At 43.7% G+C, this 23,685-nt stretch overlaps 1 long non-coding RNA gene across 1 annotated transcript in view; it reads right to left on the reverse strand.

Moving 5' to 3' along the window:
* LOC126354022 (uncharacterized) overlaps positions 1–23,685 on the reverse strand; it is a 39,255-nt gene that overhangs the window by 15,124 nt on the left and 446 nt on the right. The window lies entirely within an intron of this gene.

Raw genomic sequence — 23,685 nt, forward strand, 5'->3', positions numbered from 1 at the left:
TCCACTAAATTTGGTAAGGGCTAAATGTCGGGTGTGGTCACATCATTCAAAGATCGGTAATTAACACAAAAACGTAACAATGGTTCTCTAGAAATTGACTTCTTCTTTACAATTACAATAAGCGAACACCATGATTGGTCTGATAGATGCCTTGGTTTTATAATTCCGGCTTCTAATTGTTCTTTAACGATGTCTTCTACCAACTCTCTTTGACTGAATGGTATTCAGTAAGGTCTCTGTGTGCTTGGGGCTGCATTCCCTGTATGAATACGATGCTGAACTAAATGAGTGACAGGTAAATTTGCATGTTCTCGGAATAAATCTGCATACTCCAACAAAACAGGCGCTACATCTTCTGTTCATCAGCTGTCTAATGTTCTATCTTCTTCCAAATCTTGCGCTTCAGTGCATTTTTAACTTCGTCTCCTCGTTGTAATTTTGCTGTACTGTTACAAAAAATCTGTGTTTATAACTGCAACATTTGTTACCCAATCTGGAATGTGTATTACGTCACTTTGAGTTATGTTCGACACTTCAGCAACTTTTATTCCTCGCGGCAAAACAAAATCCTCATTGCTCATATTCGTTATTTTAACTGGGACTGCGACATTCTGTCTCACCATTGCAGCGACACCTACACTTCCAGCAACATAACAATGCATTGTATCCAATAACTCACTTTTCTCGGATCGCTCAATTAATAACAAAGTTCCTTCCTTGCATCGGGGTGACTTAACTTCAACGTAGATTGTCTTTCCTGCTCCCTTGTGAATTTGCTGATCCTCATCGATTTGAACATCAGCTAGGATGGTTTGGACTGGTGCATCGTTTGAGCGCTCCATTCCCATGATGTCAGTATTGCTGCTCCTTTGAGTAGGAACTGAAAAACGATTTCCTAGGTTGCAGTTACTACGGCCTAGTGTGACATTCCTTTCTGCGACGAATATCTCTGCCTCGTTAGCAGACAAGAAATCTCACCCACGTACACCGTCGTAATGCGTTTCGTTATTTGAAACTACTTGCACCCTTGTTGCGTATTTATCTTTATTTTCACCTTCATTTTGGCATTGTCCTATAATTAATTCTACGTCAACTTCTCCATAGTTACGTAGCTTTCCTCCGTTTAACCCTCGCACTTTTAATAATGGCGGTTTCAATTTATTCCGTTTATCTATGGAACACCACATTAATGAGGTCTGTGCTCCTGTGTCAATAAGTAGTTTAAATGTTTCTCCCACGATATACAGCACCTTTCACGACGTCATTTTCGGTCTGATTTTCGCTGGAACTAGCAGGAATCACTGTCTCTGGCAAGGGGCGGATGGAGTGTTGGCCCGTATGTCCCCGTACTCATTTGAAGGTCTGGCAGATTGCCTGTTGTTCGCATTACCTTTCTTCTTGCTGCGACAATCTCTCGAAACATGACCCTGCATCCCGCAACGATAGCAGATTCGAATCTCTTTACAATCATTACGCTTGTGACCCAGCTTATTGCATCTATACCATTGTACTGTTGTGCTGAAAACCCTGCATTCTTGTTTCTGCATCTCATTCGGTCGTCTTAGTGCTTCAACGAAACCAACAGCTGATTCTACTGCTTCCTGAAACGTTTTACATTGCGCCAATCTAACAGCTTTGCTTACTTTCTATCCGTGCAACCCATGAATTAATGTGTCCAAGCCTCTCTGGTCGGCTTCGAACAACTGAATGTGATTTTCATTTTCTACTAACTCGTACGTTTGAGCGTTGATGTTTCGAATTCTGTCGGCAAACTGCTCGATAGATTCGTCTCATCGCATTCACAAACTGTGAAGCTGCTCTCTGTAAAATCTGATCGCGTTTTTACGTTTAAATCTCTGAACAGAAATCATTCTTAACTCATTGTGACCTTCTGTTATCACGCAAGTAGGCTCCGCCCTAATGAAATCTTGTGCTGCTCCATGAACTCTTAATTTAGCAGCCACTAGCTTATTGAAATCTGTCCACCATCCTAAAAGGGTGGAACCTTCAAGTTTACAAAAAGACTTTCACATCATCTTCAGGTTTCCCGCTAAACACTGGTACTGATGGCAATAATGAAAAATTCTTTATTGTTGTTGTACTGTACTGCATGAACTACAATTTGCCAAGTCTTTCGGAATGTTAGGTTCGCTTCTTAGCTTTTAACTGCCGAATCTCTACTTGCAGTTCATTAACAACGGTTTGTAGATCGGCAGCGTTACTCTGACTTGATTGCGACATTTCGTCTAATTTAACGCCAATGAGTCACTCAAATGTAAAATAAAAATCCATCACTGCTTTTTTTACTGTAATGGTGGTGGTGGTTGTTGGGATGTTTAAGGGGGACTAAACAGCTAAGGTCATCAGTCCCCCATTCCAAAAACAGGCGAGACGAAAATTTACGGAGCAGGTAAAACCCCAAGGGGGGAGGAGACGCCCCTCCCCCCAGTCACTGAAAGAACACCAATGTGGCAGCGAACGCTAGAGACAAGAAGAGTACAGACGAACACCGGACAGAAAGAAACGGAAGAAAAGAAGAGGGCCGGAGACTGGTTGACTGACCATGAGAACAAAAAAAGGGAAAGAGTCAACCATCCGAATACACACTAAAATCTGCAACCAATGAGACACTCGAGGACAAGAGAAACACACAGGGAAAGGGGCAGGACCCCCCTAAATGGAACCATAAAAAGGACTACCACAGATAAATTTAAAACGTCATCAGCCATGGAGGCATCGTCGCTTAAAACCAAAGGCAACGTGCCCGGGAGATTAAAAGACTGCCGGAGGGTGCGCAGTCGGGAACACTCCAATAAAATGTGGGCGACCGTCAACCAGGACCCGCACTGACACGGGGGGATCCTGCTGATGCAAAAGATGTCCGTGCGTCAGGTAGGTATGGCCGATGCAGAGCCGACACAGGATGACAGAGTCCCTGCGAGAAGCCCACAGGGAGGACCGCCCACACATCGGTCATCTTCTTAAGAGCCCGCAGTTTATTCGGCGAAGTCAGGCTACGCCACTCGTCATGCCACATCCCAAGCACCTTACGGCACAACGCCAGCTGCAGATCACGAGCCGGGAGGCCGATCTCCAAAGTGAGGGCGTCGATCACCCCATTGGCCAGCCTGTCGACACGTTCGTTCCCCGGGATGCCAACATGACCTGGCGTCCAAACAAAGACCACTGAACGACCAGAGCGTGTAATGACAAAAACAGACTCCTGAATAAAGGATACCAGAGGAGAAGAGGTATAGCAGCGGTCGATAGCCTGGAGGCTGCTCAGGGAGTCACTGCAGATAATGATGGACGTACCTGAGCAGGAACGCATATGCTCAAGAGCGCGCAATATGGCCACCAGCTCTGCAGTAAAAACACTGCAGCCAGCTGGCAAGGAGTGCTGTTCAACATGGGCAGCATGAGCAAAAGCATAGGCAGTACGACCATCCACCAGGGAACCATCAGTGTAGACAGGCTCACAGCCTGAAAATGAGGCGAGGAGCGCAAGAAAACGGCGACGGAGGGCCACAGGCGGAACCGAGTCCTTGGGTTCCCGTGCCAAGTCCAGGCGGATGGACGGCCGGGGAATACACCAGGGAGGCGTGGGTGCACGGACCTGGAAGGGTGGCAGAAGAGGGAACGACCCCAGTTACGACAGCAGGGACTGGACGCGGACAGCAATGGAAAGCCCAGACCTAGGTCGCCGGTCGGGCAGAGGGAGGACCCCGGCAGGGAAAAGCAGGCGATGATTGGGATGGCCCGGTGAGCAATGCACGTGGACGCATAGTCGGTGAGCAGTCGGTGGCGGCGAATCCGCAGCGGGGGAACCCCGGCCTCCACCAGTAGACTATCCACGGGGCTCATACGGAAAGCGCCAGTTTGCAAGCCGAACCCCATAGTGGTGTATGGGGTCCAACAACGTCAAGACTGAGAGTGATGCAGACCCATAGGCCAGGCTCCCATACTCAAGCCTGGACTGCCCAAGGGCTCTGTACAATCGCAACAGCGTGCAGCGATCTGCAACCCAAGACGCGTGGCTCAGGCAGTGGAGGGCGTTGAGGTGCCGCCAGCACTTTTGCTTCAGCCGAGTAATATGAGGAACCCACGTGAGCCGGGCATCAAAGACGAGTCCTAAGAAGCGGCTAGTGTCCACCACTTCAAGTAGGTGACTGTCGAGGTAAAGTTCCAGATGAGGGTGGACCGTTCGACGCCTGCAAAAGTGCATAACTCGAGTCTTGGCTGCAGAGAACTGAAATCCATGAGTCAGAGCCCATGACGCCACCTTGCGAACGGCTGCTTGCAGCCTGCGTTCGGCAACTCCCATAGTCGTTGAGCTAGATGCAGAAGTCGTCGGCATACAAGGAAGGAGACTCCGACGGCTGTAGCCAGACCATTAATGGCCACTAGAAATAAGGAAACGCTCAACACCGAGCCCTGCGGGACCCCATTTTCCTGTATATAAGATGAACTAGAGGCGGCACCGACTTGCACCCGAAAAGAGCGGCGCAATAAAAAGTTTTGAAGAAAAGCTGGGAGCTGACCACGAAGACCCCACTAATGCAACGTAGCAAGGATATGATGCCTCCATGTTGTGTCATATGCCTTCCGCAGATCAAAAAATACAGCAATGAGATGCTGACGGCGGGCAAAGGCTGTACGGATAGCAGATTCCAGCCGCACCAAATTGTCCGCAGCAGACCGGCCCTGACGGAAGCCACCCTGGGATGGAGCGAGGAGACCGCGCGACTCAAGGACCCAACACAAACGCCGCCCCACCATACGTTCGAGCAATTTGCACAAAACGTTGGTGAGGGTAATGGGACGATAGCTGTCCACCGCCATAGGGTCCGCACCGGGCTTCAAGATGGGGACAATAACACCCTCTCGCCATTGCGACGGGAACACACCCTCGCTGCAAATGCGGTTAAAGATGGTGAGGATGTGTCTCTGGCAGTCCCTGGAGAGATAATTCAGCATCTGCAGTCCGGTCCTGGTGCCGTATCAGGGCAATCGGCGAGGGCAGCGAGGAATTCCCTCTCGCTGAAAGGAGCATTGTATTTTTCAGAACAACGTGTGTGGAATGATAACGCCGTCCGCTCGGCGCGCTCCTTTAGAGAGCGAAAGGCGGGAGGGTAAGTTGCAGTCGCAAAGCTCGTAGCAAAGTGCGCGGCAAGGTGGTCAGCAATGGCGGCAGCGTCAGTGCAGACAGCGCCGTCCAGGGACACCCATAGGGGTCTGGTATCCATAAATCCGCCGGATGCGGGACCACACGAGCGACGGGAGACACGGGAGCCCAAGGATAAAACATACCTCTCCCAGCACTCCTGCTTACGCCGTGCAATAAGACAACGGGCCAATACACGGAGCTTCTTAAAGGCGATGAGGGTCTCCAGATACGGGTGCCGCCTATGACGCTGGAAAGCCCGCCTACGGTCGCAAATAGCCTCAGCAATCCCCGGCGACCACCAGGGGACAGCCTTCCTCCGAGGGAGTCCAGAAGCGGAGGATGGCAGCCTCGGCCGCAGAAATAATTGACGTCTTCAAGACACGGACCACCTCGTCAATGTCACCCTGTGGGGGAGAAGCAATGATGGCAGCGGAAGTAAAAGCCGGGCAGTCAGCCCTGTTGAGAGCCCAGCGGGGCAGGCGCCCAGAAGAATGACACTGGGGCAGTGACAAATAGATGGGAAAATGCTCACTACCACACAGGTCAGGATGCACTCTCCAGTGGAGGGATGGGACAAGTCCGGAGCTGCAAAGAGAGAGATCGATGGCCATGGGCCACACTGAAATGCATGGGAGCACCGGTGTTCAAGAGGCTAAGGTCGAGCTGAGCCAACACATGCTCCACGTCATGACTGCGGTCATTGGAGACAGTCCCACCCCAAAGAGGGTTGTGGGCATTGAAATCGCCCAGAAGCAGCAATGGTGGCGGGAGTTGAGCCAGCAGCGCAGCCAAGACATGTCGGGGGAGCTGCCCATCCGGAGGAATGTAAACAGAGCAAACAGTAATAGCGGCGAGAGCTCAATCTTGACAGCGACTGCCTCTAAAGTCGTCAGAAGGGGTACTGGCGAGCTACAGACAGAGTGGTGAACAAAGAGGTAAACTCCACCTGAAGCTCGTTGACAGGCAGCGCGGTTCTTATAGTATCCCTGATAATCGCGAAGGGCAGGGGTCTGCATTGCTGGAAACCAAGTTTCCTGAAGAGCAATGCAGAGAACAGGGGAAACACTCAGAAGCATCCGGAGCTCAGGCAGGTAGCTGAAATAACCGCCGCAATTCCACTGGAGAATGGAAGCAGGAAGGGACTGGGAGGGCATGAAGGCAACTAAGAGGCAGACAGCGCCTCAGAGCCACGGGGCGAGAGTCAGCTGCGTCCGTAGGAGATGTAGCCAAACTGGAGTAGACCAACCTGCATTCCAGCTTTGGATGTCCCCGCATAGTTGGAAGATGTTCACGCTGCTGCTGCTCGAAGTTCACGTTGTGCTGCTCCTCTGTAGATGCGTGTCTACTGACCAAGCATATTGTCAGCATTCCAGATAGGCCGGGTGGCGAGCGGAGGTCCGTGCTGTTCGGCTGCGTGCAACCCATAGGTCCTTACATTGTCTAACATACATATTTCAGGAATAAGCTGACGGTGTTTGAACTTTATTCACATCATAGCTTAACACAAATTGGAAATCATGTCATCACCAAATCGACAGGACTAATGAGTTAGGTATTATCAGACAAGGAATCGCCCTTTAATATGGGAGAAGAACGACTTAAAAACTGAGATGTACTTCTGTTAGTGGAAGTATCTTGCATTTTAAAATCTGATTTGTAAATATCTAATAATTATATAATCTATCTGAAATCTTCTTTCAGTATTCTTACACCAAGCTTTTGCTATCTTTAAATTGTGCCCTATACAAAATTATACTTGGTGTCTTGCTGTTTCATGTTCAATTTTTTCTTCTCTGCCTTTTCCTACTGTCAAATTGTACTCACCGATTATAATTCAATTTTCATCTCCCTTAACATGATATATTTTATGCCCTCGTACATTTTTGACCTCTTTGTTATCTGCAAAAAAAGTTGCATTAATGTAATGGGCTATGGCTTTGCCTCCATCATGGCTACAATAAGGCATTCGCTTTATTGTTCATAGTAATTCACCTGCATGTCTATTTTCTTGTGCATTATTAGACCACCACCTGCATTACTCCTATTTGATTATTTGTTAATGGCCCTGCACTCACCTGGCCAGAAATCTTGTGCTTTCTAACATCAACCTATCCATTTCTCTCTGACCTGTAAATACCAGATTATTATTATTATTATTATTATTATTATTATTATTATTATTTTAAACAAGCAATATACTCTACACAAAGATCCAGTTAGGGACCATTTTGCTTCTGAAAAATCTCACTGATGAGGATGCCATCCTCATGAAACCATATAGTACAGCTGCATTTCCTCAGGAAATATAATACCTGTATTTCTCCTTTGCTATCAGCCATTATTACTAAGAATTTGTTGGCTAATCCTCATTAAGTGCTGAAATGGCTGCTGATTCTCTTCAGGATCCATATGTTACTGTGGCCTCACCACAGACACCCCTACTATGTAGTTGCACATATGCTATAGCCATATGTATAATAAAGCACGTAAGCCACACTGAGGTCCACATTTCAGTTGGGGGAGTATGTATGTGAGTATACATGGAGAAATAAAACCTACTGTTTCCTTGTATGCTAAACAGTGGACAATTACAATAGTTAAGATGCTACAAAAGAGCAACATAATGAAGCAAAAATTCTGCCATGAATAATCAATGAAGGACTAGTAAGACCAATGACATATTTAGGAACTCCATGCATCTGTAACCATGGGACAAGTTTTGTATCTATTCTTACAAAGGTTGGATTTTCTCCACCTGAGACATTCTGCATATTTTGTTTTTACATGTCACACTTGCAATGAAATTGCATATAATTATCTCCATTATTCTGTGTAGAGAGGAAAATACCTTTACAAAAAAGGCTAAAAATCTCATCACAGAGGAATAAGAAATGATTGACTGATTGGATTAGAAGAGGGGGGAGAGAGACCATACTACAAGGTCGTCAGTCCCTTGTTCCGAATAAAGCAATGCCACAAGTGTAGGAATAAAATGAACGAGACTGACAACTCAAAACGGAATAAAAGGAAAAACCACAAGAACGATGAAGGTCAACAAACATGTAAATGGACAAAAGGGGACAAGAAAACCACAGAAACTGAAGAAGCAGGATGAAGAGATTAAAACAACAAAGCAGACTGCCATGGCTGGCTGGCTGACCATGAGAATAAAAAAGGAGGAGCCAGCCACTTTGTAACGCATTAAAACCTCCGCCCTAGAAGCATTAGCGTGGAGGACAAAGGACATGCGCTAAAACTTAGATCAAATGATAAAAACCACCCTCACAAATAAAACATCAAACTAAAACACCACAATGAGGTGTTGTCAGATAAACTTGGCAACAGCGAGTCTGGTAACCCAAGATTTCGTCGCTGGGCAGTCAAAGTGGGACAGTGCACCAGAATATGGGCCACTGTCAACTGGGTGCCTCACCGGCACTCAGGCAGGTCTTCATGGTGCAGGGGGTAACCCTGGTTTGTCTAAGCATGGCCAATGTGGAGACGGCAGAAGACAATTGATTCCCTGCAAGAGGCCCGCATGGAAGACTTCCACACATTCGTAGTCTCCTTAATCACACACAGTTTGTTGTGTGTGCTGTTATGCCATTCCATCTCCCAAAGCTGAAAAATCCTACAGCGCAAGTCAGAACGCAGATCAGTTTCACAGATGCCCATCTCCAGAAGCAGTTTCCTCGTAGCCTGTTTGGCCAGCAGGTCAGCAAGTTTGTTGCCTGGGATACCGAGGTGACCTGCGGTCCACACAAACACCACTGAACGGCGGGACTGGTCCAGGGCATAGATGGACTCCTGGATGGACGCATTTTAGACAGGTATGTGCTGAGTAAAACTGTGAGGAACGGGAAAAACCCACCGTTGGTCAACAACGAAGTTAGGAAATTACTGCGAAAGCAGAGCTTCACTGCAAATTTAAACGCAGCCAAAACCTCTCAGAAGCTAAACAATGTCAAAGTTAGCTTAAGGAGGGCTATGCATGAAGCGTTCAGTGAATTCTAAAGTAAAATTCTGTGTATTGACTTGACAGAAAACCCTAGGAAGTTCTGGTCTTACGTTAAATCAGTAAATGGATCGAAACAGCATATCCAGACACTCTGGGATGATAATGGCATTGAAACAGGATGACACGTGTAAAGTTGAATTACTAAACCCCTTTTCCCAAAGCTGTTTCACAGAGGAAGACCACACTGCAGTTCCTTCTCTAAATCATCGCATGAAAGAAAAAATGGCTGACATCGAAATAAGTGTCCAAGGAATAGAAAAGCATCTGAAATCACTCAACAGAGGACAGTCTCCTGGACCTGACGGGATACCAATTCAATTCTACACAGAGTACGCGAAAGAACTGGCCCCCTTCTAACAGCCGTGTACCGCAAGTCTCTAGAGGAATGGAAGGTTCCAAATGATTGGAAAAGAGCACAGGTAGTTCCAGTTTTCAAAAAGGATCGTCGAGCAGATACGCAAAACTATAGGCCTATGTCTCTGACATCGATCTGTTGTAGAATTTTAGAACATGTTTTTTGCTCGCGTATCATGTCCTTTCTGGAAACCCAGAATCTACTCTGTAGGAATGAACATGGATTTTGGAAACAGCCATCGTGTGAGAACCAACTCGCTTTATTTGTTCATGAGACCCATATAATATTAGATACAGGCTCCCAGGTAGATGCCATTTTCCTTGACTTCTGGAAGGCGTTCGATACAGTTCCGCACTGTAGCCTGGTAAACAATGTAAGAGCCCTACAGAATATGAGACCGGCTGTGTGGTTGGATTGAAGAGGTTTTAGCAAACAGAACACAGCATGTTGTTCTCAATGGAGAGACGTCTACAGACATTAAAGAAACCCATGGCGTGTCACAGGGAAGTGTTACGGGACCACAATATATATAAATGATCTAGTAGATAGTGTCGGAAGTTCCATGTGGCTTTTCACAGACAATGTTGTAGTGTACAAAGAAGTTGCAGCATTAGAAAATTGCAGCGGAATACAGGAAGATCTGCAGTGGATAGGCACTTGGTGCAGGGAGTGGCAACTGATCCTTAATATAGACAAATGTAATGTATTGCGAATACATAGAAAGAAGGATCATTTATTGTATGATTATATGATAGCGGGACAAACGCTGGTAGCAATTACTTCTGTAAAATATCTGGAAGAGTGTGTACGGAACGATTTTAAGTGAAATGATAATATAAAATAAATTGTTGGTGAGGCGGGTGCCAGGTTCAGATTCATTGGAGAGTCCTTAGAAAATGTAGTCCATCAACAAATGAAGTGGCTTACAAAACACTTGTTCGACCTATATTTGAGTATTGTTCATCAGTGTGGGATCCATACCAGGTCGGGTTGACAGAGGAGATACAGAAGATCCAAAGAAGAGCGGTGCGTTTCGTCACAGGGTTATTTGGTAAGCGTGATAGCGTTATGGGGATGTTTAACAAACTCAAGTGGCAGACTCTGCAAGAGAGGCGCTCTGCATCGCAGTGTAGCTTGCTGTCCAGGTTTCGAGAGGGTGCGTTTCTGGATGAGGTATCGAATATATTGCTTCCCCCTACTTATACCTCCCTAGGAGATCATAAACGTAAAATTAGAGAGATTCGAGCGCGCACAGAGACTTCCTGGCAGTCATTCTTCCCGCGAACCATATGCGACTGGAACAGGAAACGGGGGTAATGACAGTGGCACGTAAAGTGCCCTCTGCCACACACCGTTGGGTGTCTTGCGGAGTATAAATGTAGATGTACCAAAGGATGGTGACGGTAGAACTCGTCGATAGCTCGTAGGCTGCTCAACGAGTCGCTATACAGAAGAAACGATTCCCCGGGGCAGGAACGGATATACTGAAGTGCACAAGAGATAGCCACCAGCTCTGCAGTAAATACACTGCAGCCACTGGTCAAGGAATGCTGTTCAATATGTCCTCCATAGACCATAGACATACACGAAGCCGACGTGAGCAACAGCCATCGAGCCATCGGTGCAAACCACTTCGTGCCCTCGGTACTTGTCAAGAATCGAGAGGAAGTGGCAGCAGCATGCCGTGGTGTTAACTGAGTCCTTAGGACCATGTGAATGGTCCAGGCGAAGCTGCGGCCTAGGTGTACACCATAGAGGTGTATGTGAATGGACCTCAAGTTTAGGTGGTAAAGGCAAACAATCCAGCTCAGAAACAAGGGATCGGACACAAACTGGAATTGGAAGCCCTGACCTGGCCCGCTGATACGGGGGATGATCTGCTGTGGGTGGGAAAAGGATTCGGATGCGCAAGAGAAGTATGAACATGTGCTACGCAACTGGCCAGCAGTTGTGCACGCCTAACCTGCAATAGAGGCACTCTGGCTTCCACAAGGACGCTGGTCACCAGACTCGTAAGCTCCTGTCACTAGGCGAACGTCACAGTGTGCACTGGATCGAGTAAATTCAATGATGAGGGCACTGCCGAACCATAAATCACACTCTCATAGTCAAGGGGGAATAGATCAAGGGCTCTGCAGAGATGCAGCAGTGTAGAGTGATCTGCACCCCAGCTGGTGCTGCTCAGGCAGCAGAGGGTATTGAGGTGCTGCCAGCACTCCCGCTTAAGCTTACGAAGGCAAGGAAGCCAAGTCAATCAGGCATCAAAAACCAGTCCTAAGAATCGATATGTCTCCACTACAGTGAGTGGATCAGCATTAAGGTAAAGTTCTGGTTCTTGATGAACAGTATGACGCCGACAGAAGTGCTTAACACATGACTTTGCGGCCGAAAACTGGAAACGTTGGCTAGAGCCCATGGCTGCACCTTTTCGACAGCCCCCTATAGGCGCCACTCAACAACACCAGTACTAGAGAAGCAGTGTGAAATGCAGAACTTGCATACAGAGAAGGTGAGACGGACGGCCCTACAACTGCTGCTAGATCTTTAATGGCCACTAAAAAGAGAGACACTCAATACAGAGCCCTGCGGGACCACATTTTCCTATGGGGGCAATGATGGGAGCCACCAACTTGGACACGAAAAGTATGAAGCGACAGGAAATTCTGGATAAAAATCGGGTTTTTCGCAAGTCAAAACATCGTATGGAAAAGGCTGTTCAGAGGGCAGATTCTAGGGACACAAGATTATCAGTGGTAGAGTGACCCTGATGGAAGTTGTCCTGACATGGAGCCAGTAGGCCACGTGACTCCAGGACCCAACTCAATCACCTACATACCATACATTTCAGCAGCTTACAAAGAATGTTTGAGAGGCTGATGAGCCGATAGTTATCCACATCAAGTGGGTTTTTACCGGGTTTGAGCACCGGTTGAAGGTGCTCTCCTACCATTGCGATGGAAAGACGCCATCGCACTAGATCCAGTTGAAGATGACGAGGAGATGTCGCTTGTTGTCAGATGAGAGATGTTTAATCATCTGACTGTAGATCCAATCTGGTCCAGGAGCTGTGTCGGGTCAGTGTGGAAGGGCACCGAGGAGCTCCCACTCTGTAAATGGGGCATTATAGGATTCACTGTGGTGTGTAGTAAACGACAAGACTTTCCATTCCAACCGCCGATTGAGAGTGTGAAAGACTGGCAGCTCGAGCATAGTACTCAGCAAAGTGCATGGAAATTGCGTTTCCATTGGTAACTAACACGCCATTTATGAGGTTTGATCTTGGCCCAGCCTTGAGTAGGTGACTTATGGCACCCAATGGTCGAGACATTTCTCTCCCAACACTCCTGTTTCCATCATGTGATAAGTTTGTGAACGCGAGCATGGAGCCATTTAAAGGCTTGAGGTGCTCCATCGAAGGATGCCGCTGTAGAGCTCGCCAATGCTCCACGATTGCTTCAGCGACTTCCAGCGACCACCAAGGGATTGTCTTTCGCTAGGGGCACCCTAAAAAGCGAGGGATCGTGTTTTCTGCCACAAAAACGATTGTTGTAGTCACCTGCTCAACCATCACAACGATGTTGCCGTGTGGGGAAGATTCAATGGTGACAGCAGAGGTGAAAGTTTCCCAGTCTGCCTTGTTTCAAGCCCATATGGGCAGGCAACCGTGGGCTTCACGCTGGGGCAGTGACAGGACGATGGGGAAATGGTCACTACCACACAGGTCGACATGTGCTCTCCAGTGGACAGATGGGAGAAGTCCTGGACTGCAAATTGATAAATCAATGGCCGAGTAACTACCATGAGCCACACTGAAATGTGTGGCGGCCCCAGTATTTAAAAGGCACAGGTCGAACTGAGACAGTAAAGTTTCGACATCTCTGCCTTGGCCAGTAAGCACAGTGCCACCCACGTGGGGTTAAGGGCATTAAAATCTCCCAAAAGTAGAAAAGATTTAGGGAGTTGATCAATCAGTGCAGTTAATACATTCAGGGATACCACACTATCTGGAGGAAGATATACATTGCAGACAGTTATTTCCTGCATCGTCCTTATTCTGGCAGCCACATCTTCAAGAGGCATTTGAAGCGGCACAGGTTCACTACAGACTGAGTTAAGACATTAACACAAACTCCACCTGACATTCGATTAGAGATGCTATTGTTCCTGTAGTATCCATTATAGCTGCACAGGGCAGGGGTCCGCTTTGCTGGGAACCAGGTTTCCTGGAGGGAAATGCATAAAGCAGGTGTAAAGGTTAACAGTTGCTGTAGCTCAGACAGGCGGTGGAAAAAAAAAAAAAAAAAAAAAAAAAAAAAAAAAAAAAAAAAAAAAAAAAAAAAAACGCCACAATTCCACCGAAGGATAAAGTCAACGTGGGACTGGGAAGGCATGGAACATTCAACGAGACAGTTTACGACTCAGGGTCACCTGCTGTCACCGACTTTTTGCCTGAGCATTCTATATCCATTTTGTCTGAGGGTCCAGCGAGATCTAGGTCCTCATCGGACACCAGAATTTCCACTTCTTCTGCAGACGCAGAGCTTGGAGGTAGCAGTGGTGTGGGTGCCACCGCAATTCCCTTGGTCTTGAGGACCTTCTTTATGGTTTTGTCTCGCTGTTCCTTGGGTTTCCCTGGATGGGAGGACTCAGTGATTCAGTCTCCAGGACAGAGGACGAGCGTGTAGCCCTGCACCCAGCTGCTTTGTTCTCTTCAGCTGCTGGCGGGTGTCATCTTTCCGACTAGCAGAAACCTGGGACAGGAGTGACCCAAGGGATCCCTCCCTAGCAAGAGCAGCTGAAGAAGTTGTACACTTCTCTGGCTTAGAAGTGAGACGGACATCCCCAATGATTGGGGGGATGTTGCTCCTGAAGTAGGTGGTGCGGGAGCAACAAGGAGGGAAGTGTCCCCCACCTTCAAGGCGGCAGGTGTAGTCTTCTGGCTCTGAGAGGTGACTGGGGTTGGCGGAGCTGTTGGGGCTAGAACTGTTGTAGCGGTGGAATATGACAATGTCATGCATACAGGATCTAGGCGTTCAAACCTGTGAAAAACAACAGCTAATTTCTCGTACCATCTTTATCTGATCCAAAATTATGCTCCATCTCAAATGACATTGGAGTCAACCCGAAGTTAAATCCTGATCTTCCTTTTTCCTCTTTATCTCGTCCCAAGATATACTTCAGCAATTAAAAGCCATCATTTGTTCTGTGTTCGCCCTTTTTTATTATATTACACCACATATTCCCTCGTCATAGTAAGAGCGAAACCACATTAAACTTTGAGTGGAGAAACCAGTGTACTTCTTGAATGCAACAAGCACATCACAGTTATAGTCAGATTATAGTCAACTAGTGCTCTCTTACTAAATGGTTACCCAGTACCCTCATCAGGTTGCCCACCAAATGACTTTTACAGGTGACAAAAATTTGATTTTAAGTAGCTATTTCATATAAGTGTTGGCCGTATTTAAAAATGCTGTTATAATCCACTCATAAAGAGATATAATGCTACGTTAACAGTTTAACATACTGAGTCAGATAATAAAGTTAGAAACTGTGTTTATGTCTTGAGGCAGCATAACTCATGGGGTACGAAATACCCATACTTATATTCCTCCATTATTTGAGAATGAGAGCACTTGGTGATTGCCAATGAATTTTTTCTCACTGACACACCCACAAAACAATGACAGGGGAAACCAAGTTACAATATTTTCACTTCTCGTGGAGTAAACCTTCAACAACAAGCATAAGTTTTAATGTAGTACTTCTTTCACATCATACATTGCACACAGTATCCATATTGTAATGGTCAGACACATATGTGATGGGAGTCGAGTTGGGGGTTGATCACTTGCTGACACCACACTGCAGGATGGCCACTTCTACCCCCAAATGGCACGCTCAGGAACTGTGGGATGCGATCTTCCAGTACTGCAGTGAATGTGGAGTCAAGAATGCTTAATCAAAACAACATATTTTATTAATTGTTGTTTACACGCAGAAGGTTGACAACTACAGCATGGAGCCAATAGCGGCTAATGGGCAGTGAGTGAGTACACTGATGCAGTGGAATAATGTGATACTAACGCAGGTTGGGGGCAGGACGTGACGTAGATGTCCATTTTTCAGCATGACTGATGAGACTCCTGAATGGTGAACATTGCATGCTTCTCTCGGAAACCTGGAAGCATCAGGACTAGCTGATAGCTCATAAGGCCAGTGTCTTCGCCTAGTTGATGATGCTGCTGCTGGATGAGGCTGTAGCTTCTCGACTGCACATGATTGATGACGCATGGAGAGAGTCATGGTGACAGAAATGCTGCTCTTAGCTGAGCAGCCAGCATCTGTACTTACTTTGACCAGGTGTGTTGTTGCAGGAGCTTGCTTCCCACTATGTTGAAGGCTGCTGAAATGCATCATTGTGCTACAGCATGCAGCAATTCAGCCAACCAGTTATGCCAGATCTCATCATTATAGAATGCTGTGGCAATGTTATTTTATCATCCAGTTGCAGAATAGCATAGGTGGCTGGCCTGCAACCCCTCAGGTGGTTGTGACAGACTTCTCGAGGCCAATCTAGCAACAACATGTACTACTGACTTTATCTGCAAAATTATATCATTGTATGACACACAGTTTGGGTATGATGTCATAAGCATTGACGTATGGAAAACTGTTATATACATGGTAATTCGACTCTTTGAAGAATCTGGGAGTGAACTGAATTTTCCACCAGTGTTTGGCAGACTATGACAATAACATTAAAAAAGAAAACACTGCCTAATGTTCTGCAGAATTATTTTTCGCTTTCTCAGGCTCTCTTCAGGTGACAATAGACTGTTGCAAATACAGGTAAACATGATTTGCAGTTTACACGGATATTTTTTGTACAGAAGAAACAAAAATGACAAAGTGTTCACATAGGAAAATATTGTAATAATTACATTAACTACAAAAAGGGATAACCAATGTTTTTTGTGGAGATACATATAACAAATGATGAGAAGTAAAATGAATTTAAAGTTATTTGTTATGAAAACTTAATTTAACATGAGGGAAAATGAAAATGGAGTCCGATCATTTAATAGTAGGCTAGCATTCTGTGTTACATATTTATTATTTCCAGTGGGGATTTTTATGCTTTCTGACACACTGTAAAACTTAACATTCTACATCATAGTGATCGTTTTCTGCAAAAAGATGATCAAAGGTCAAACATTCTTTCCTTAATTGGCACATTATCTGGAAGTTACTGGCAACACCTTACGATTTCAATTTGATTTCTAAACTAAGAACTTTTGCATGATGATATAGTGAAATAGAGAAATAAGCAGCTTAGAGTGTTGCAACACGACACTGTCTTCCCTAATTCAGGTTTCATATAAACCTTTATCTCCAACTCCAGTATCTGGTGTACCTCAATGTAGTGCAGCTGAACCTTTACTAACTACAGTATGTATAAATGTTCTTGCAGACAACAAATGTGTCTTTCTGATGCAATTCGCAAAAGATGTATTTGCTAACAAAAACCTAGTTCAGTAAGTTACTGGGTACTATTTGTTAGTCTGGTTCTTTATCAACCTTGATTAAGATAAGGAGGAGAGGATGATATAAAAATTAGCTCCACAATTTATCACAAGTTTTCTGTCTATTCATTTTTATATCACAGTTTTAATTACTCTTAATTCATTAGTGATAACATTCTTTAAAGCGTAACTGAGGAAAATGAAAAGTTTTAAAATGGGCAGAATAGATATTTCTAATTATAGCCTTCCCTCCTTTATTTCCAATTAAATTCAGTAATATTTTTCTTCTGTTGGTAACACGTACAGCAGTGATCAAAATACACTGCAAAGCTACATTTGAGACACATCTATTCTAGGAGTTGCTTGTGAATATTAAAGACAACATGACAATGCAGCAACTGACTCACAAAAAGTTGTTGCAATGCATGTTTGGAAACACTTGTGTTCTACTTTATAAGGTATGCCATTATAAAACAAACAATGTCTGGTCAGTCTCTCATCCAATGTGACATTCGTTGGCTGACCATTGGTCCTCACACATTATTCAAGGCACATCATTGTCAGGAGTAATTTCTATACCAGATGAGGTCAGCAGAAGTACTGAGTGAATAGTATTTGTGTCCAGCATTCAGTAGTGATCACTTCCTCTCCTCCCTCCATCCCCTCCCCCTCCCCCCCCCCCCCCCCCCATGTAAAAAAAAAAATAAAAGTCATTCAACACAATATGACATGGCCATGTAATGACAAAGGTGTGACTATAATGGAGGCATGATGTAGCAGAGATGTTCATTTTACAGATATAACTTGAAGATAATGGCAAGGTACAGTGTTGAAATATATTTCACAAGCAACTGCACCTGGTTGGACGCCCTAAGAGGAATAAAAATTGATTTGCCAGAAAGCTTAAGATTACACAAAATGTTCCAACTAAAATAAGCTGATATTCAGCATTATCAATGACAAAACTCCCTTGTAAAGAACACTGATACAACAATTCCTGGTGGCTTCATGCATTACTTTTACTGCAATGTGGTACATTTTTAAAAAAAAATCTTTGCCACGTATGTCATCCTGAAAATTTTGGGACTAGCTGCTATCTAGTGCCCAAATTTCTTAGAAATATGTGATATTAACATCACATCTAATCTTGCTTTACACATTTCAGCAATATGATAGTTGCAAGATGGTTTGGAATAAGGCTCAAAAGTATTTGGTATCTGGGGATTCTCCAAGCATACTTAAGTGTTTCATTGTATCAAAAAATACAGGCATGAAAGAAATACTCTTGATCCAGAGTTGGCTGGACACCAACAAAGCTCCAACTGAAGAAAACTTGTTTTTTTGAGGATGACTGAACATGAAACCCAGAGAGAGAGTAATGGGGAATGTGTGTCACTCAAGTAGCAAAGCAAAATCTATCCTATTTCATATTGCTGTTGTCCATACCAGGGTTTTCATTGTTCCGTGTTATTTAAAACTGTTTGTATATAATCTGCTGGATTGATTCATTTGGCCTACTGTAATGTGTAAATGTGTTATATGAGTGAGTCACGATTATCTTTACAAATATACTAAGTTACTGAACCTTAGTTGTACACTCAAGTGCCAAAGACACTGGTATAGGCATGCACATTCAAATACAGAGATATGTAAACAGGCAGAATGGGGTACCGCAGTCGGCAATGCCTATATAAGACAAGTGTCTGGCACAGTTGTTAGATCAGTTATTAATACTACAATGGCAGGTTATTAAGATTTAAGTGAGTTTGAACTTAGGGTTACAGTTGGCACACGAACAATAGGACACGGCATCTCTGAGGTAGCAGTGAAATGCGGATTTTTCCTGTATGACCATTCCACAAGTGTACCGTGAATATCAGGAATCTGAGCGATGAAATAGGGATTTTTCCTGTATGACCATTTCATTAGTTACCGTGAATATCAGGAACCTGGTAAAACATCAAACCTCTGACATCGCTGTGGCCAGAAAAACATCCTTAAAGAACAGGACCAACAACGACTGAAGGGAATCGTCCAGTGCCACAGAAGTGCAAACCTTGCACAAATTGCTGCAGATTTCAATGCTGGGCCATCAACAAGAGTCAGTGTGCAAACTAGTCAACGAAACATCATCGATATGGGCTTTTGGAGCTGAAGGCCCACTTGTGTATTCTTTATGACTGCACGACACAAAGCTTTACACCTTGCCTGGGCCCGTCGACACCGACATTGGACTGTTGATGAGTGGAAACATGTTGCCTGGTTGGACCGAGTCCCGTTTCAAATTGTATCACGTGGATGGATTGTAATGATGTATGGCGTGTGCAGTTGGAGTGATGTTGGACTCCTGATACATCTAGATACTACTCTGACAGGTGACATGCATGGAAGCATCCTGTCTGATCACCTGCATCCATTCATATCCAATGTGATTTCCGACAGACTTGGGCAATTTCAGCAGGACGATGCACCACCCCACCCGTCCAGAATTGCTACAGAGTGGCACTATTCCAAGAGGAACACTCTTCCGAGTTTACACACTTCTGCTGGCCACCAAACCCCCCAGACATGAACATTATTGAGCACATCTGGGCTGCCTTGCAACATGCTGTTCAAAAGAGATCTTCACACCCTAGTATTCTTACGGATTTATGGACAGTCCTGCAGGATTCATGGTGTCAATTCCCTCCAGCACTACTACAGTCATTACTCCAGTCCATGCCACATTGTGTTGCGGGACTTCCGTGTGCTTACAGGACCCTACAAGATATTAGGCAGGTGTACTTGTTTCTTTCGCTCTTCAGTATATCACCCCAGAATTATATCTTGTAAAGCAGCATCATGAATTACCTGTATTGACTACTTGACACTATATTTCTAATGCAACACGACTACTTCCTAAAAATATTTTATCATTGAGACTAGGCAGATGGAGACACTGCTCTGTAAACATAACAAGAAAGATAGGTATCAACAGTGATTAATATAGCAGAGATGCCTTTACTGATTTCACCAGTCGTTTGCTTCATCAGTATCATACACCCTGTAACTATGTAGCAATACGCTTCACTCAATGACACAAGAAAGAAGTGCTCTATTCAGATTTTTTATCATTTGTTTCATTTGAGAAAGCCACCTACAACAATTTCTCTACATAAAAACCATGCAGATGACTAAATAATTTAACCTAACTCTTGTTTTTGTTGTTGTCATTGTTATCATGAGTTCTTAAAAACAACTAAATAAATTCTACTAAACTTGATTATTGTCACCAAGTACGAAGGAATATAAGGTACAACAACGCCTACCAAAAGCTAATTGAATTCACTAACTGAAGGGACCCTGATTGTGAGTGATTTTCCTAAGGTTGGTACACATTTTTCAAAAACTATTTGTCCAAATCAAATATGAAATGTGCAAAAGTTTTCATATCTTCTTTAAAGTGCATTATTTATATAACAACAGTATTGTTGTCACAGGAGAAATTTACAGCTAAGTCTGTGGGGGGGGGGGGGGGGGAGAAAGAAAACAAAAGAAGAAAGAAAGAAAGAAAAAGGTAGGCCTATCTAAATATTTGCCACACCCTTTATTTCAGTGCCATAGTTCTTCTGCATTTTAATGCAAGTGATGTAATTAATTTCTGTATCATGTTTCATTACCATAGGCTAGATGTTTCATAGACAATTGTACCTAAAGCTGAAAATTTCATACTTCTGGGAAAATGCATTTAAATTTTTTGATACAATTTGTTCAACCTAATAGAACGTTAAAACTCACCAGGTACATAGCTGTCATTGTTGGGGTTACTGAATCCTCCAGCTTATGTTTGAAGGCCCTTTTCTTTCTTTATTTTAAGAAAATTCTGGCCTCTTTTGTCATTTGTAATGCACTTTTCTCAGCCTCTCGTGCCCTCAGCTGGGCAACTGACAGTAGCTCATTCTACATGTTCCATGCCAACATCACTGAAAATTTCCAGTCTGTTAACTGACCCCATCTTCAAAACCCAACACTGCACCCATGCCACCAATTTATAGGGTGTTGAGACCCAGAAATACCATTTTAGGCAAGTCTTACTGAAGCTTTCGTTGGGATTTTGAGTTCTCCCAAAGATGCATTTAGCAAGCTAGTTTTTGCTAACTAGGTACATATAGATCGGTTTTATAATGTGTGCTATTGATGTTGGTTGGGGATGATTGTATCTGTATAAATCATCACTTACACTAGCTCTCCAGTACCCACGCCATGATTTCGGATCCTTGTCTGTAGAAATCCTGTAGAAGGAGGAGGTCCAAACAACTTTTCTCATTTCTTCTAAATTGTTAGTATTTCTTCATATTATTCTGCCCATTACGATCTATATTGTTAAATTTAATTATTTAAACACTTGAAGATTACTTCTTGAAATAACATGTATTCTTCAAAAACAAGTAAAATGTAAAAAGAGTGCTGAATTGATGCTCAGGTGCTACCTATACACGGTTAATACCAGGAAAACTAGAAAAGCACAAGTCAGAGAATATACCAAGTAAACATAGTAAAAGTCTGTTGCAACCAGGATATTAACACAGCTGAACTGACAAAAGACAGAAGAGACTGTTGTTGTTTCAAGAATGCCCCCTTGTAGTTAAAAATATACATCGAACATACAAAAACAATACATATCCTGGTCAGGAAAGGTATAACTTCACACAACCAAAAAGTTAAAAGAAACAGAAAAAATTGCTATTTCGATGGATTGACACTTCCCGGTGCTCTTAATGTATCAGTATTTTGATTATACAGAAGTTTACTATCCATAATGACCCCAATGCTTTCACAGCACATTTTTATTCAGGTTTACAATGCAATATCAGTGTTTGAAACTTGTAAATATTGGAGGAAAAGAGAATAGGACACGGTATTAGTGCCATTATTTTGTTCATGTTTAATTGAGCTAAGAAACAATTTTTCTATCTTTATTTGATAGTAATTTCACCATGAAGATGGCAACTTTCTTATTTATTCAGGTAAATGTCTAAAGAATTACAGTATTTAAAATCTGTAATAAATATTAAAATATCTTTACATTCCAACATATGCAACAATATAATCATAAAACATATGAAAAAGTCACAGTTATACCTGGATTATATATCAAATGTGGATACTATACTCCTCAGCAAAGAACACCATCATGCAAAAACATACTGCTAATAAATTATGTTCCTGCCATATATCTTCGCCATATTTCAAGGTAACATGCATGTTTTAACAAAAACTACACCATACCAACAACTTAGCAACATTTCATGCATCACTTATGCCAGTCACCAACATAACATTCCTCTGGTAATTGAAAGACACCCACAGTCCAGTATTTCACAAAACTAGGAAAACACTGTTGTCCCCTTGGAATTACTAACTCATTACTACACCAAATCCTTTCAATAACATAGCTGAAATTGTAGGTTGGAAATGCCTCATAAGGCACTGAATAAGGAGCTCCTCAGGTTGCACTATAGATCAGTCTGTCATCACAATCGAGATTTTAGGGACGGGGAGGGTGTCCAATATGTAACTTTGGCTTCATGCCTCAGCACTTCACATAACACACCCATTTCCCGCAATGGGATGCAACAAAAAATTCACAGGTATTGATGCTATCTAGACATTACTAATGCTTTTGATTGTATTGCCACTGTTATCATATTCTGCAGCCAAATGATGCTGGGTGTTAAGAGGTAATTTTATACCTCACTCATATTGCACTGACCCCTTCTGTTTAACCTCAACGTTAACAATGTTAATGCATAGCACATGGAACCAATTGTTGATTAAAAATTATCTATGATGATTTACTGGAAAGAATGGGAGCATGAGAGTGCTTATTCTACATATGTCATCAACAGAACTCCAGAATGAATGAAAGTACACTCAACAGAAGAATTATTAAACCCACATATCTAACAAGAATCAGACAAGCAATATATTTATGCGCTCTCAGTGCCCTCAAAATGTACAACAGATGAAGGCACAGCCTGTTGATATGCAACACTGACACACCTTGGCCTCCTGCATTCCTTAAAGGGCAAAGTTCTAATTATGGCTATCCTATTACCTGATCAAACTATTATGAAAGTGTATTTCCAAACAACAGACGCTGTGAAAACTGTTCTCTCTCTCTCTCTCTCTCTCTCTGTGCTTAAACTTCTTGCAAACACTCATCTCCTAGATGAGACTACTGCACCCTGTCAACTTTGCAACACAATTAGTACAGAAGAGTACCTTTGGATTGCACTCATGTAAGGTAACGGGTGAATTCAGAAACACTCCTGTTCTCTCTAAACAAATTTTAAAATATGTCTAATAATTATATTTGTATTGAAACCTTTTAATCAACTAACTTCTTGCCTACAGTATGATTATTTTTTCTCTCTCCTTTGCTATACAGTGTGATGAGTTTTCATTTGCTTTAAATGCAACTCTTGAACACAAATGTTATAATTCTGAAAAATGTTTAGAAAGAACCCTTTGAAAACACGAAAAAAAATCGACTAATATCGGACTATCTAACAAATATTGGAGCTTACTACACCAGTACTGGTAGTAAAGCTATATAGAACGACACTGATACAAAAAT

The sequence above is a fragment of the Schistocerca gregaria genome, chromosome 3, assembly GCF_023897955.1.
Source record: "Schistocerca gregaria isolate iqSchGreg1 chromosome 3, iqSchGreg1.2, whole genome shotgun sequence".
In the NCBI taxonomy this organism is placed as follows: domain Eukaryota; kingdom Metazoa; phylum Arthropoda; class Insecta; order Orthoptera; family Acrididae; genus Schistocerca; species Schistocerca gregaria.